General features: G+C 42.1%; 1 long non-coding RNA gene across 1 annotated transcript in view; it reads left to right on the top strand.

The window, feature by feature from the left end:
* Positions 1-2,205, top strand: part of LOC149839618 (uncharacterized) — a 36,612-nt gene extending 34,407 nt beyond the window's left edge. Inside the window, exon 2 of the long non-coding RNA XR_016431339.1 lies at positions 1,784-2,205. This is a non-coding gene — a long non-coding RNA (uncharacterized LOC149839618). The remainder of the gene's footprint in view (positions 1-1,783) is intronic.
* The last annotated feature ends 14,190 nt before the right edge of the window (positions 2,206-16,395 follow it).

Raw genomic sequence — 16,395 nt, 5'->3', positions numbered from 1 at the left:
TGACCGCACCCGCACCCGCGTCGCGTCGACGCGGGTGCGGCACCCTGCTAGCCGAATCCCTGTGACATAGAAAATGGGTATGGATTGATCTTGATCGAGTCTGGCCCCACCCCCACCCACACCCACACCCACACCCACACCCAACCTTGTATCTGTAGTGTACTCATACCCACCCATGTTGACACGAGTACTTAAGTTACATAAATAATGGGTATGTTCTTCCTCCTGGTGAACATTGTTTCATGCTCAAGTAACATGGTCGTAACTCATCAAAAGAAGACTGCGAGACCCTACTATCATACATTGTTGCAAACATATTATATTCTAAGCCAAGGCTGCACATTGTTCTCATGCACACGTCATCTGAGGTAGGATATCTGATTGCAGTCGTTTGATTGAGTATGAACTTCATGTAATTCAAGAAGCCCAGTTCAAATTCTGCATTCGGAATGAGCTGTGTTTGGCTGGATCATGCCTCTTTATTTCCTCTATAAACACAAATTCTTAGGCTGCAGGCTCAGATCCATCAAGGTGCTCCATCAAGACATCACTTACTGATAAAAAGAGTGATCTTTTTTTTAAGTGACAGTGGGTTGAATCAAATTTTTCCATAACCAATTGCATCGGGAAAGATGAGTTTATGGGTTAGGATGAACTAGAAGCCATGGTAGAAAAGAACAAAAATACTAGATTTTCTTTTTGGATGCAGGAGTAGAAGCCAGAGAATAGTCCAAAACTTGCTGACATCAGTGATGACGTTAGCTATGATGTCACCTTATTATGTCGAGAAAAATCGGTCTGATCAGATCCTAGATGCAATAGTATATATATATATATATATATATATAAGGACAATGAGATTTTATTTTTTTTGAGAAAGGGATAAGTATCATATTCTTTGGAGAGGGTTTTCCAGAAAATGCGATCATCAACAGTTCTTTTGTCATATCTGAAGGAACATGGATTATCATGGAAGGAAAGGAGAAAAAAAATAAAAGCATGCAAGAAAAAAGGAAAAGGGGAAGAAAATGAAGAAAAATAGGAAGAATAGGAGTAAGGAAAAGAGAAAAATAAAAGACCAAGGAGAGGAGAATCAGTAGCTTGACTTGACTAAGGTCTTCGCTCTTGCCCTAGCTCTGATATCATGTTTACTTTTCGTCTAAAGATGTGTGCCTTGCCTTGGAACAAAAGGAGAAGGCAGAGAAATTGCTGCAGACAAAGGAGATGCCCTCAATAAGGAGGGGTGTCCATAATGTTTCTATAAAGTATAAAACTGCCCGTGCACACATAATACATACTGCACATGTTCCTCCTAAGTTGAAGGATTAAAATACCCCTGGTTAGTTGACTAATCATAAAAATCATGCTTTCTATAACAGCTTCTTACCTCTAAGTGGTTGTCCTTATCTGTGAAAATGTTTTCTTCTTCTTGGCATGGCCTTGTGTCTGCACACTGTACATAATGTAACGAATAATAAACAATGGACAGGTGCTTGTGCTTGTTGGAACAGCTGTGACTTCATTTGAAAATGATTTGTATTTCATATACGTGAGGTAGTGCACAGTCATGTTTTTCTGTTTTGATTAGACTCTTCTGGATATGTATCAGTCAGTTGATGCACAGCACCTGCTTCTTACCTATAAAAAATCATTGGTTGCTTTATGTGTGAGTTGTCTTCTTATTAACATTACTGTATTCTTGATATCTAAGAGAGCTTATTCTAGTTTGTCTCGATTATTCTTTAAGGTTTTCCCTGAACATTCTCTGTTGTGTTATAACTAGGAAAACATGGTGACGGAGAGCAGTCCTAAAGGGTTCAATGCAGGGCTTGTCGTCTTGCTTGTTGTGGTTGGAGTTGTGCTGACTTTTATTATTGTGAATATTGGCCTCTATATGTATGCTCAGAAGAATGTGCCCCCAAAAAAGAAGAAGCCTGTTTCCAAGAAGAAAATGAAGAGAGAGAGGCTCAAGCAAGGTGTCTCAGCACCTGGAGAATAAACTTGCGATATCTATTTTAGGAGTCTGACTCTGTTTACTTGGAAGGTAGGAAGTCCTTGTACTTGCATTTGTGCTATCTTGCTGAGCATTTTCTTTGTTTCTCATTGCCGAGACAATTCTGAATATTTGTTCAGAGTCCATCTCAACCATTAATTGAACCATCTTAGGTTACTCTATCAATTGGATTGATTTGCAGTAGATTAACATTTTGGCTGTGTGATTCACGAATCCCAAACTAACTTGGCATCTGCTTGATAATGTGGTTGATGCTATAATCCATGTTTATTGGCTGAGTTGCATTGTAACCATGATTCTACTAATAGCCTTCAGGTACACCGTACAGCATGTCCCATGGGGGTTATCCTCCTGCTTGCCTGTCACAATAGGAAAAGGAGCAAGGGGAAAAACTATACAACATATTTACCCTCTAAAGTAACAGTGAACTTGAGAAACACGTGCTGGGAAGGGCATTTATCTGACATTTTAAACCACATTCGCAATCAAACTATATGTAGTAAAAGTGTGGTAAAGTGCTGAAATCTAAAATCGTTATCTAATGGCTTCAGAAGTTCCATGGTTGGATTATGTCACCATCTTTGGAAATTACTTGGTTTGTTCTGGCCTTGGTTATGATGGTGAAACTCTTATTGGTTCAGTTATCACATTTGGTTTGGTTTTATGATAAGTTCATTAATTTCCACGCCCCGCTGTAGCATCCAAGTTCAGCTGATAGGGAAGACTGGAGAAGCTGTCACTCCTTGAAGAGAACTTTTCTGAGAGTTATTGTTGATTGGGAAATGCTCATGATCATCATTGTCCAAACAGTTTATTTTCATGGAAAATCAAGTATTGAGTCCTTGGCATGCTTTCACCACACTGCCCCCCACGTTTCTGGCAAGGATGAAAGCTGTGAAGCTTTATTGACCTTGCTGAAGCGTCACAAGGTGGATGACCGAACCAGGGGGGCCATGTTTGGCCCAATTAGATGCTGGGTCATTGATCCAGATGCCCCTCACCGACTGGTTTAACTGTAGTTTTATGACGCATCTGTTCCAAGAACATTGATTTCTGCTTCTGGTTTAGTCTGCTGATTTCTCACCGGAAGCTGTTTCACCATTACCTGAAAAATGCTTGAAAGCATCCTACTGGCATGCCTAAAATTTGTTGCCAATCAATCACTAGTTTGTTTGGTAACCCTGCACGGTATAAACATAAAGAAGTCAATGTGTTTTGCTTCTCACGAGCCAGGTTGATATCCATGGATCTTAATTTTGTGATGTCTTGTGAGACTGTCCCCATAGCTTGCACGGTACCGTCAGGAATGACCCAATTTATCTCAACATGAATGACATTTGAAAGTTCACATGTGGCTTCCCCACCTTCATTTTTGTTTAGGGATGGACAACGGGCCGGGTATCTTTCTTGTTTTTGGGTACCTGGCCCAAATCGAACGGTCATTTGGTGACCAGGCCTGATAAAAGTCAGGCCAAGCCCGACCTGACAAATAATCGGGCTGGGCTCGGTCATCAGTTTAAGCCTGAGTCCGGCCCTTATACCCGGTATATATCTTTATATTATATAAATACAAATTATAAAAAATATTTATGTCTTATAGATGCCCGGATCATACAATGGATCTAGGTTTTGAAACGAGCGCCTTGTAGGTGTGAAGCAAGTGAAACCTCCTTTCTTTTATAGGCAATGGCGGTCTTCCACTCCCTCTCTTTGATATGAGATTATTTTTCCACAAGGCTTTTCATTCTTCATTATATTATATATTTTTACCTTTTAAGCATTTCTTAAAAGGAACATTAAATATTTTTACCTTTCAAGCATTATATCAAAAGAAGTAACAGCCCCTTTTGATTTGTCCCGTATGGACGGAGAATGAGAGGCAAAGCCCCTCCAATGCCTATAAAAGTGAGGATCATCTACTTTGTTCACAACCAACCGGGCAAATCTCATGGGTTGCAGCTCCATAAGTTACCGGGTCAGTCGGGGCTCTATTGGCCAGCCCTTCCCGACCACGTGCAGTACATACAGGTGGGCCTTTTTTTATGTTAGTCAGTATAAATATGTTGATCCGTTAGAGATCTCATCCTTAACCGGTTAAACCGTCCTGATTGAGGGCTTTATCCAGAATGATCTCTTTATTCCGGATAAGTTTCAAGTGAAATAAAGTAACTGCTGTGCTGGGTAAACTGGCTACTTAAGAAGAGGTAAATTCTCAACAGCCCTTCTATTATAAATAAAAGAAAAGCTTACTCACTGAAGATCAGTAATGCTTGAGATAAACCTCTTTTGAAGAAGGCCATATACAATGAAACTTATCTCAAACTCTCTATTGACTCCTCAATCTCGATCCATCAAAATAGGAGTGGATCAAGCGGGTCCTTATGGCACTTCTCTTGCCATTAAATACTTTGCGCCGAAGTGATGCAACTCTTTCCTCTTAATTGTTCAAAATCTCTCTCTCTCTCTCTCTCATATAGTCCTTGTTGAAGTTCAGGTGAACTGTTTGTCGCAATTTAAATGGCAAAGAAATTCAACCTACTACCAACACTGGGAATGCTTAGTGAGATGCACGTAAAGTGCTTTATTTAAAGCAATAGTTGCTCCTTTTTTAGGACAGATTCTTTAGGATGGAAGGTTTACTGCTTAGTGAGATGCGTACAAGTGCTTTCTTTAACCCCAAGACTGATCACCTTGAGTGGCTTAATAAGATTGAAATGAGTGGAGGGGAAGAAGATAATACGATGGAAAATGATGAAATATTGTACATGAAGAGAGTAGGAGAAAGAAACAATTGTGAGGGTTGCATGACCAGGTGATACATAAATTCTTGCCCAATTGTGCATAATGAATGCACGATGGCTAGACAGACGGTAAAAAAATAATTCAGACAACGGGGTTTGGGACTTGATGGGACACTGGACGGCCCAATTTCATGAGTTTCTAGGCCTCACACAGCTTATTCAAATAATGCGTCGGTCGAACCTTTCCCTCCCATTATGATCTGAAGCTAGCCTGGGGCCACATGCTTTTTGACTGGCTTATTATGTTCTATGGGGTTGCCACACATTCAAGAGCTTTCAACTTGGCATCTAAATGAGTAATATGGGGAGTTCATGGTGATTCTGCCTCACACCTATTTGGGTCTCTTGTAGTTTTTCAACTTCTGTTGCAGATGTACTTAGGGCTGTGAACGGGTCGGGTCAGGGCCGACCCTAACCCACCCATATAACTAATGGGCAGGTTCGGGTTTGGGTCAAACATATAGAAAGCCACCCATATAAATCATTTATTTCTTATTATTTTTTATAAATACCAGATTTGCATTATTCAATCCACGGGTTGGGGCTTAAGTTACCACATAAGAAATTCTATAGGATCGGGTATGGGTTTAGGGTCAAAATAAAAAAATTTCAAGTCTGATCCGACCCGACCCGACCCAACCTGACCCATTTCAGTTGACTTGACCCAACCCGATCGATTTCACCTGATTTAACCCAATCCGGCTTGACCCATGAACGACTTTATGAAATAAATGCGACCCTTCCATAACTTGTTTTAAATTTAATAAAGCAAATAGCTTGGTTTTCTTTTTGGATCAATAGTGTATTTTTTTCACATAAAACACATACGTAATATGATTGCTTAATTTGATTAATGCCAAACAATAAGGTGACCACATAATATAAAATAAGTAATTGTCATAAAATTAAAGCAATTAAAGAGTCGGGGTCAGTTCCTTTATAGATCTCGAGTCAAAAGAAAGCTCTAGTTCAAAGCTCAAAGATCTGCTCAATTCACCAAGCAGCTGAGTCAGAAGTAGGGATGGCAGTGGACTGGGGGACAATGGGGCTCCGCCCCGCCTTGCCCCGTTTGGACCGGGGATGAAGGGCATGAAACGGGGATGGAGGCAGGGATGAAGGTTAAAATCTATCCCCGTGTGGGGATGGAGGCAGGGATGGACTTAAGCTTTTCCCCTCCCCGCCCTGTCTCCAATCCTTTAAGGGATGATTATAGACTAAGGGGAAACGGGCCCCGCCTCGCCCTGTTTGGACCGGGGATGAAAGACATGAAACGGGGATGGAGGCGGGGGTGGAGGTTGAATCCATCCCCGTGCAGGGATGGAGGCGGGAATGAAGGTTCAGATTTTGAAACGGGGCGGGGGTGGAGACCTTGTCCCCCCCCCCCCCCCCCTTTTGCCGGTCCACTGCCATCCCTAGTCAGAAGTCCTAACTTCTCTATTTCAGGAATTTCATCGCGGGTGGGCACCACGATAGCTGTGTTCGATAAAGAAGACTTCTATGATTATGAAGTGTTCAACAACCCTGGGTCAGATCTCGATTCGTCAGGTCCTACGATGACCTTGATCCTTTGCCTCCACCACCTCCTCTCCTCCTCAAAGAGTCTTAACTTTTTGGGAATAATGTCAGATAACAGCATTGGATTGGAGTCCAGAGTCGTGAAGTGAATAAGCAAATCGCATATGATGCTTGGTTAAAGCCCATGTAGGAAGCATTCCAATTCCAAGATGACCCTACACAGCAACACTGTGAACACTAACTACCATAGACGACTTTAAATGCTAACCCCAGAAGAGTTGGGAACCTCAGATATTCTGAAGTAGTTGGAACTTACCTGAGGCAGATCAGAATATATGCTGAATGACGAGGATATGCTATATGGGTTATCATTAGTGGAAGGAGAGCATTATGTCTAGGAGGCAAGCCTATGGAAGCATTACATCTAGAATCTCATGATGTCAACTTGGGAGTACTATCTTTGAAATACTCTTATCAATCTGAAAAGACAAGGCGAAGCAAAAGATTTTGGTTTGAGGAAGCTCTTCTATGAACTTGCCGGGACATTCGTAAGAATCTCTTTCGGACAAGGGTTGAAAACTTGGGTGCTAGATGATGATTCTGATGGGATCTATTACTATCCCGACAACTCATGGACATAGTTGATCATTTTCCTTGGGATTTAGAAGATAGGCCTAGACAACATTGAGGGAGTCCACTATGAATCCGACCAAGGAGAGTAACTGGGTAGTGATAACCAAACCAAGTATATGAATCTAACCCTTAAAATACAAAAAAAATAAAATAAAATTTAAAAACCTAAAAATATGTTTACTTTTGTCTAGGGATGCCACTACTTCTCACCTTAATCAGCACTTTCCTGTGTTTAAGAATGGGAATCAGGAAATTTGTGTCAACCTCTTTCTTTTTGTCGATGTTTCTTGGTTTTATTAAAAAAAACATATATTTTTTTAAATCTCAAAAATAAAAAGATTTGAAAAACCCTATGCTTTTAATTTTTAAGTGTCTTTCAAAAAATAAGCATAAAAATAATCTAGGGGATGAGGTAAGAATGAAGGAAGGAGACAATAAGGGAAGGACATCACCAAGCATTCATGTTATTCATGCACCTTCATCTGCATTGCATACCGTCTCATTCCCATGGTCATTTTTTATGTGGGCATTTTGAGTCATAAGTCCCATTCATCCTCATGTATCTAACAAGCATCACTATATCCTAAGAATCACTGAATATTTCACTAAGTGAGTTGAAGTTATCTACTTAACTAGAGTCAAGGGTCAACATGTAGCATCATTCATCAATAAAAAAACATTGTGTGTTATTTTGGTGTCCGTAATGATATTGTAAGTGATCATGATTCCCACTTCAAAAATGATAGAAAGCGCCTAGCAGTTGAGCGTGCAGAACAATATAGAAGGAGAATCAGGCGATAACATGTGATTAAATGATCTTTCTAAGTCAATGATCTGGTCTTGCAACATATCCATCATGTGGGCCACATCCTTTGAGAAAGTGGCACTTAATTGGGAAGAATCATACTTTGTAAGAACAAGTCTTGTTCGAGACTCCTATGGGTTCATCAATGCTGATGGAGTTAAGCTACCATGCTTCACATTTGAAAAGATCTTGTTTTTAGATTGGGTCCACTTTCTATGTATTTTGAAAATAATCCTATTGTCTTGTGAACAAATGTTGCTTTTAGATTGGGTCCACTTTCTATGTATTTTGAAAATAGTCCTATTGTCTTGTGAACAAATGTTGCTTTTAGATTGGGTCCACTTTCTATGTATTTTGAAAATAGTCCTATTGTCTTGTGAACATGTCTTTCAAGAGGTTTAATAAAAGTGGAGTCATTCATGGAGATTGAAGTCTAAATGGATGGGTTATCCTAAGAAAATAAGAACCAGTAGCAAGGCCAGGCCACACTGCCCAAGACATTGTCCTAATTAGAGGCCCAAAGGGGTGAATCATGGAAATTCACTTGGCCTTGCTTCTTAACCTCCTTTGGTCGGTCACAGGGAATCTCTACTCACTCGCCTTAGGTGGACTTTACCAATAGGCCAAACTAAAGAGGTGAACATAGGCTAAAAGGGCCACATATGTGAAACATGAAGAAAGACCTAGTCACACCCTTAGGCTTGATGGTTTTCATGGAAGATATTATTTGGTCTTAGGTTCAGGTGACAATGGTTTGAGAGATGAAAAGAGCTAAAGCTGTCAGATGCCGAGAAAAAGATTAGAAAAGAGCCAAAATGACGATGTGTGAAAGTAAGTAAATGAGGAGGTTTATTGGTTGAAAAAAACTGTAACAAGGTGAACCGACTTAGGGTGAACTTGGACTTATCTTTGAGATCTTTTTTTTTTCCTAGGGGCAACCAAAAGTTCCCTCAGTTGTTTTTTCTCATTTAACGAAATATAGAGGTCTAACCTTTGTGGGACCAAACAAGGTAGTCTAAATCTATGATATTTTTTAAAAAGAAGTGTTTTCAGGTAGTTTTTTAAAAACTTGCACAAAAATAAAAAGGTTAAAAGCAAATGATATGATTCTCTTTGTCATTATCCTAAAAGCTCTAGACCAAAATTTCAATCATGGTCTCCATTCATAGCATATTTCATGCCTTTTGTGCATGATTCATCTGCACGTCATTCTGGTATTCTTTCATGCACATCTTTATGAGCTTCTACTTGCATGTTACTAATGTATTTTCTTGCAGCTAACATAGTTAGAAACCCAATTATCCCATTAGAAAATCCTACCCAATCATATCTTAGAATCATCTTGTTAAATAGTTGGACATTAGGTCCTAACATAGGTTGTCTCAATGAAGCAATATGCTACCCTACCAGCAAGTGTATTCCTCCAACTTCATTTCCCAAGTCCAATACCTTGGTCATTTTTTGTCAAAAGTCCAAACATTTTTGAAAGTTTGTCTATAACACCATCTTTTTCAAAAGAAGTCTTGATCTTTTCAAAAATCTGGTTAGTTGTAAGCAATCTCACATTGTAAGGCACTCGTTTCGTCTTTTGTTTGACCTTGTTTGACAAAGAATTCTTGCTCGCCTAACAAAGTTCAAGAAAAGTCCTTGTGTGAGATAAGATATTAGCTTCATTTTTGGCCTAGGTTTATTTTCTTGAGACCTCACTACTCATATGAAAAAGCATCATAGAGGGACCCTCATGTGAAGCTATGTGAATGCTTTAAACTATGGAATGTACCTTCTAAGTCATTCATCTTTTAATAAGATTTGCTTGTAAAAAAAACATGATGTTAGTGTCAAAATTAGTATCTACTTTGTTATCGGCCGAGCTTCACATACTAGACAACAAAAAAGGACATACGAGACACTCCAATTTTGACCAAAATATCTTTTGTTAAAATCTCTTCTGTTGAAGTCAAGGAGTTTTAAGCCTTATTAGAATTTAAGTATATTTTTTGCCAAGAAACTAATGTTTTCAAGATTTGCACCTAAAAGATGATTAAAGTAGATATACACTTTTCAATGAGCCAAAAAACACATCAAACAGATTCCCAAATAGGGATGACAGTAAATCATGGAGAATAGGGATCTATTCTGATGCATGATTGGGACTAGGGTTAGGATTTTTGGGCTAGGTAGGCTTCAGTTAGGTCAAGGGTTAGGTCAAAAGTCAAACTAGGGTAGGAAGGGTTCAGTTTTTTTGACAAAGTTCGGATAAAAAATCAAAACTCCCAAATGAAACCACAAAAAAAACCCAAATTTTGAGGGATTAATCTAGACATCTGGAACTAGATTTTGTTAAATTTTTAGGGACAGAGGACTAATGTCCATAGAGAACTGACTTGGACAAGTGACAGTTTTTTTAGAGTTTCTAAAAAGTAGACTGGGTTTTGGATCTGATTGACCCGAATAAAAGATAGAGATATCAGTGATGGGATCTTTATAAATCTTGAGATTCAGGGGGCCCATAATAGACACCCAAAGGTATTGGTGAGTCCAAATTTTAGACTCAGACTCCTTATGGATTGGACTAGGCGGGCTCATGAAGTCTCACAAAATTTAGAGTTTGTTAGAAAACAAGTTGGGCAAAATTTTCAATGGACTCTAACTTGGAATTGGGCTAAGAGACAAGCTTGGATGACTTACTGAGCCTAGGCTGAGTGAGAGAAGGTCTGCTACAGAGGTTGGTTCACCTGAGGAAGGTCAAGGATTTCGTGGTTGAGCTTGGAGAGGTTGAAACTACTAATAGCATGTGATGACCGTGCCATATCAAGGTGGTCCTTGGCTACCGCCTTGGTCCACTAGGTGAATTAGATCCACGAAGGATCAAGTCACCCAAAGACAGAAGAGACTAGCCCTTGAGAGAGAGACAAGTCAAGGGGTAGAGACCCGTTAAAAGAGAGAAAAACAAATAGAGAGAGAGAGAGAGCCGAACTATAACCATCAACATTACGAAACGAAAACAGGTTCAACCAACATTGAACCTACCGAGAAACCAAACACGGGCCCAAGACATGCCAGGGAGCCCCAAAAAAGGGAAAAAAAGAAAAGGAGAGATGCAAGGAGAAAAGGAAGAAAGAAACAAGAAGCAAATACAGTTAGGCGACGAGCATCACCCAGGATCATGAATGGTCCCTGGAGGCAGATGGTGTTGTAGATCAGGGATGTTGATGCAGAGAATGGCGTATACGTCCGCCAAAATAAGGTTCACCATTTTGTTGAACACTGCCGGAATATGCCGAAAAATAGCGTTGTTGCGAGTCATCCATACGGCCCACCATGACGAGAGAAGCCAAGTTCGCCAAATAATACGCCAATTGTTGCAATGACGAACTGGTTGAGGACCCCACAACAAATCATTGACGAACGATTCCTGACGCACGCTGACCCCCGTCTTATTCCAAGTCACCTTAAATATGTTTTAAAAAACAAAGCACTCCCAAAAAAGGTGAAAGGCAGGTTCTTTAGCCGCCTCACACAACACACATTTACTCGGCAGATGAAATCCGATGGATTTGAGGAAGTTGTCAGTCTGCACCCGATTGTGTAAGATTAGCCAAGCCAGGAAACATGATCTCGGAGTGGGACCCTTGCCCCAGATCAGGTTCGTCGGAAACCGGTCCACCCCCGACGGAAGGAGAGCGAGGTAGCCTTCTTTAGAGCGGAAAGATCCGTTCGGAGCAAGGTTACGACCAAAGAACAGAGATTGCGATTCAACATTGCCATTATGAGACAGAACTGCAGACCATGCTTGGATCCATGATCGCCGAAGCTTTGACATAGATCGCTGACGCACGCTTGTGGCCCCACCAATGATTCCACACCACCGTATTTAGCTAGAAGCACGCTTGCACACGGAGACCCAGGTTGGTGTGCAAGCCAGCTCTGCTTCATGACAAGAATCATACTCCTCAGCCGGGGGTCCTTGATTCCCAAACCCCCCCTATTTTGGGGTAGTCGAAGAGTGTCCCACCCTATTAGGTGGCGCTTGCTTTTGTGACCACGCCCAGACCACAGGAAGTGCGTCACTACCTGAGCTATCTTCTTACTAACCCCCATGGGCATCAGGAACATAGACATAAAAAATTCTGGCATAGCAGAAAGAACGTGCTTGATGAGAGTTAGTCTACCTGCGATAGAAAGGTAGGACGCTTGCCAGCCCAAAATTTTTTTCTGAACCCTTTGGATAGTGGTGCTCCAGACTGCCGTTGATACACGACTGATTTGAAGCGGCAGACCCAGATAAGAGAAAGAGTTATCCGAAACTGAGCATCCGAATATCTGCTGGCCCAAGTCCAACATTGAAGCAGGGGCGTTGACCATGGAAAGACAACACTTCTCGTAGTTCAAGGATAGACCTGACATCGATTGGAAAAAAAGAAGGACAAGCTTGAATCTTAACATTTGTTGGATGAAGGTCCTTCCGAAGATAATTATGTCATCAACGTATGTCAGGATCTGACTACGACACTCTTGAATACCGAGAGATTCAATTAGATCACCCTCCACTGCCCTCTTAACCAAGACCACCAGGCCTTCAGAGACGACGTTAAAGAGTAACAGAGACAGAGGACATCCTTGTCGAAGACCACAACCAAGTTTGAACTGTTTTCCCTTGACCCCATTGATCTGAAACTGTGATTGGGCATTGGTTACCAGCTCATGCACCCAGCTAGAGAAACGCCTACCGAAGCCCAAGTTTGCCAACATGTTGAAGAGGAACGACCAATGAACCAAGTCGTAGGCTTTATGAAAGTCAAGCTTCAGAGTGAAAAAGGCCCCCCCGCTGATCTTGAGAGAATGCAACACTTCTGTGGCCAAAATGAAGGAATGTTGAAGTCTTCTGTTAGGAATAAAGGCGAACTGTGCCTCTGAGAAAATCCTAGGAGCAATTGAACGCATCCTGTTAGCTAAGACCTTAGCGATAATGCGATATAAACTCCCTAACACTGATATAGGTCTAAACCGCGAGATATCCGATGTGGCTTCCTCCTTAGGAATAAGCGACACAATTGCTAGGTGAGAATGAACCGGCAATCGGCCATTTCGATGAAACTCGGCGAAGACACTAAGAATGTCACTCTTAACGCATTGCCAGAATATGCGAAAGAAATCCACAGGATACCCATCAAATCCTGGAGCTTTCCACCCAGACGACTCCCGCACCGCCGAGACGATTTCTTCTTTGGTGAACAACCCCTGAATCGAGTTGGCTAGCGCTCGATCCATGGACAAAAATAAAGTTGAACCCATATTGCCACCTACAGCTTGGTTGCAGGAATACAGGTTAGAAAAATAGTTGGAGACAACATTGAGTACCTGATCGCCCGAAAAGGAGACACCATTGATATACAGAGTGTGAATCGCATGTCTTCGATGCCTGTGAGATGCTAACGAATGAAAGAACCTTGTATTCCCGTCACCCGCTTTAAGCCAATTCACCCTTGACCGCTGCTTCCAACGAATTTCATCCTTTAGATGCCACGACTGCACTAGAAGAGTCAGCTCGGCCGATCTAGCATTGAGACATTCAATATCTAATGCATTCATATAGAACGTATCCAAGAGAGACTGATTGATAGAAGCCAGCTCTCGCTCCCAATCCCCCAAATTTTGGAATTTACTTATTCTATTGGAGATAAGCCAAGATTTGATATCGCGGGATAGACGAAAAAGCTTAACCATGCATCTTGTAGCCGCCCGGACTGCAAAGCAAGGTCTACTCCAAGATTGATGGACTAACGACTCGAAGCCCGCCTCTTTAAGCCACCATTGCTCAAATCTAAAGGATCTATCGCCGGTGAAGCCTTGACCCCATCGGATAACAATCTGACTATGGTCTGAGACAGATGGTGGCAGAAGACAACAAGAGATGTCATTAATAGAACTCAGCAGCTCTGACGAAACGAGCACCCTGTCTAGCAGACGGAAGCACGGTGTAGATCATCGATTGGACCACGAGAAAGCTTCACCAACATGGGGAACGTGGTATAACCGGTTCATCTGAAGAAAATTTTGGAAGCTCCTCATTGAAGCCGAGAAATTAACCGGAAAGCTAGAATCGATAGGAGACATAAGGCAGTTGAAATCTCCCATGATAATATGCTGATCCCCGAATGAAGCAATTACCCTATTTAAGTCCAACCAAAACTCCTCCCGACGGCTTTGACGGTGGGGACCATACACCATAGTGACCACAGCTGGAATAGTCTGAGTAGGTAAGGGAAGAGTGATGGATATGGAAAACGTACCTTTGTCCACCTGTTGTAAGGCTAGAGAATGCTTCTCGAGGATGAGGATGCCTCCCGCATATTGAGTCGCAGGCTTGAAGAAGGAATCTGCACCACGCCAGATTTCGGAGACGACAGAGCTCGAGATATCTGCCATCTTCGTTTCACAAAGAGCAATAAGATCTGACTTTTCTTGACGGATCCAACTCGCCAGGAAAAGACGTTTGGTGAGGCAATTCAGTCCCCGAATATTCCAACACAAGATCTTCATAACTGAAAGTCCGGAAATACCCGAGGAGTGCGGATCCTCACAGACCGCCTAGGAGAGACCCCAGACTCGCCGGATGGAGATAGAGAAGGTCGACGACGTCTCCTAATAGGGAGACCACCCCACCCAGGAGGAGATAACCCCTCGACCAAAGGAGATGGGGTGTTGATGAACGAGATACGCCCAACATCCGCGACCAAGGTCGGTAAACGATCTGCGATCGCGGCCAAGGACTCACGCATAACAGAATCGACGTTGAGGAGCTGGGCTTGGGAAAGCGCAAGCTTGAGCCGTCGAGCTGCATCATTCACAGACATACCCAAAAAGGATGAGAGTTGACCACTCATAGATGACGAACCCACAATTGACGGATAGACCAAGTTTGGGGAGCCCTCCAGGCCTGCGAAGTCGCCCTCCCGGATGAAAGAGGAGGAGTTCAATGCCAACGGAGCCCTGCAAAACATGGCTAAAAGAGGGGCACTTACCAAACTGATGAAGACCAGGCGAATCGGACAGACGATGCACTTTGTTGAGAAAGATGAAACCAAGACTGAAAGCCCATCAACCAGCTTGAAGAAGAAACACTGTCGGATCGGGACTCCGATAATAGGCGACCTGTGGGCCCGAGCAAGGAGAGAGTCCTCCGAGAGATAAGACCTCTTACGCGAGAAAGGCCCAAACTCAGATGCCCCATAGGTCGAAGCAAACGAAATAGAGGATGTTGCAGCTGCCGAGTGGCAGAGAGAATCCTTAGACGCCAAGGCGACACCTGACGGTCCCCGATCCCCATCAAGCTCGAAGAAAGGATCCACCAAAATGTTCCGCAACAACATAGCCCAAGACTCAGACCACCCGGGAAGCCACGACAGCCAACAAATAGAGAGAGAGAGAGAGAGAGAGAGAGAGAGAGAGAGAGAGAGAGAGAGTCAAATTTGAAAAAGTGCAATTCCAATTTCATTTCTTTCTCAAGCCAAAAACAAGGGCCTATATATAAGCCAAAGAGGGCTCATAAAGCCATACACAAGTTCATAAGCAAATATTAAATAAACACCTAAATCTAGATAAAACCTTGTGCTATTCTTGGTAAAACCTATTAAAACCACACGAAGAATAGTCTTCTTTTCCAAACTTTAGTTTTTTCTCTTGGACTTCCATTTGCTTCTTTTAGAGAGACACTTAAGACCCATGCACGACTTTCTTGGAGCCTTAAAGCAGGTTGGGGCACCAAGGAGGTGGGTCCTATTGAGTCTCCTTGGTCTATTTTTGGAGGGGGCGTCCCATGCTTATGCCTCACTTGGTCTTCAATGCTGAAAAGAGGTGGTGGCACCCCAACCCCATGGGTGAGCTCTACAAGTTCCAATATTTGAAGCATCAGATATGGATCTTCAATAATTGAGTCTGCATTACGTTCAAACCACTTCATTTGGGGCGGGGATGGACATACAAGAGAGAATTGACCAGGGATTAAGGTAAAAACCGAAACCCATGTAGGGATGGAGGTGGGAGTGGATTTACCCCCGATCTCTATTATTAAAATTACTAATATACCCTTAATATTTTATAAAATAACATTTAGATCCCTTATATATTTGTTTCCTAACCCTAAGTTCTTAACCAAGTGAAGTCACTGTGATTGTCTCCCTCTTCCACAACCTCTTTCTCTCCTCTCTCCTTCCTCTAACGAGTCTAATTCAGTAGCGGCAACGATGGAAGGCGGGAGTCAGTGGGAAGTAGAAGGAAGTGGGATCACATCCTCGACGATGATGAGAACCTATGTCATGCAGAGGCATGCCCTCATTTGGATTAATGTTTGAAAAAAACTAGGTTTCATGTCATTGGATCCATCCTATATACCATTCAATTGGGCTTATTGTATCCAATAGTAATTGCAAAGACTAGAATGCAAGTGCCTACTAGTGGGCTTGCTCACATGCATGACTTTTCATTGTTTAAGAATATATTAAGGAGTGATGGACTTTCAGGATGGGGATGGGGATGCGGCTGGGAACAAGAATAGAGACAAAGATTTTACCCATGGGACGAGAGCGAAGGTCCGAAGTTTCCCCCACCATGGGATTGGACAGGGA

This window comes from Nuphar pumila, chromosome 4, assembly GCF_984573655.1.
Source record: "Nuphar pumila chromosome 4, dmNupPumi1.hap1.1, whole genome shotgun sequence".
Taxonomy (NCBI): domain Eukaryota; kingdom Viridiplantae; phylum Streptophyta; class Magnoliopsida; order Nymphaeales; family Nymphaeaceae; genus Nuphar; species Nuphar pumila.
This window is presented reverse-complemented; position numbering and strand designations above follow the sequence as displayed.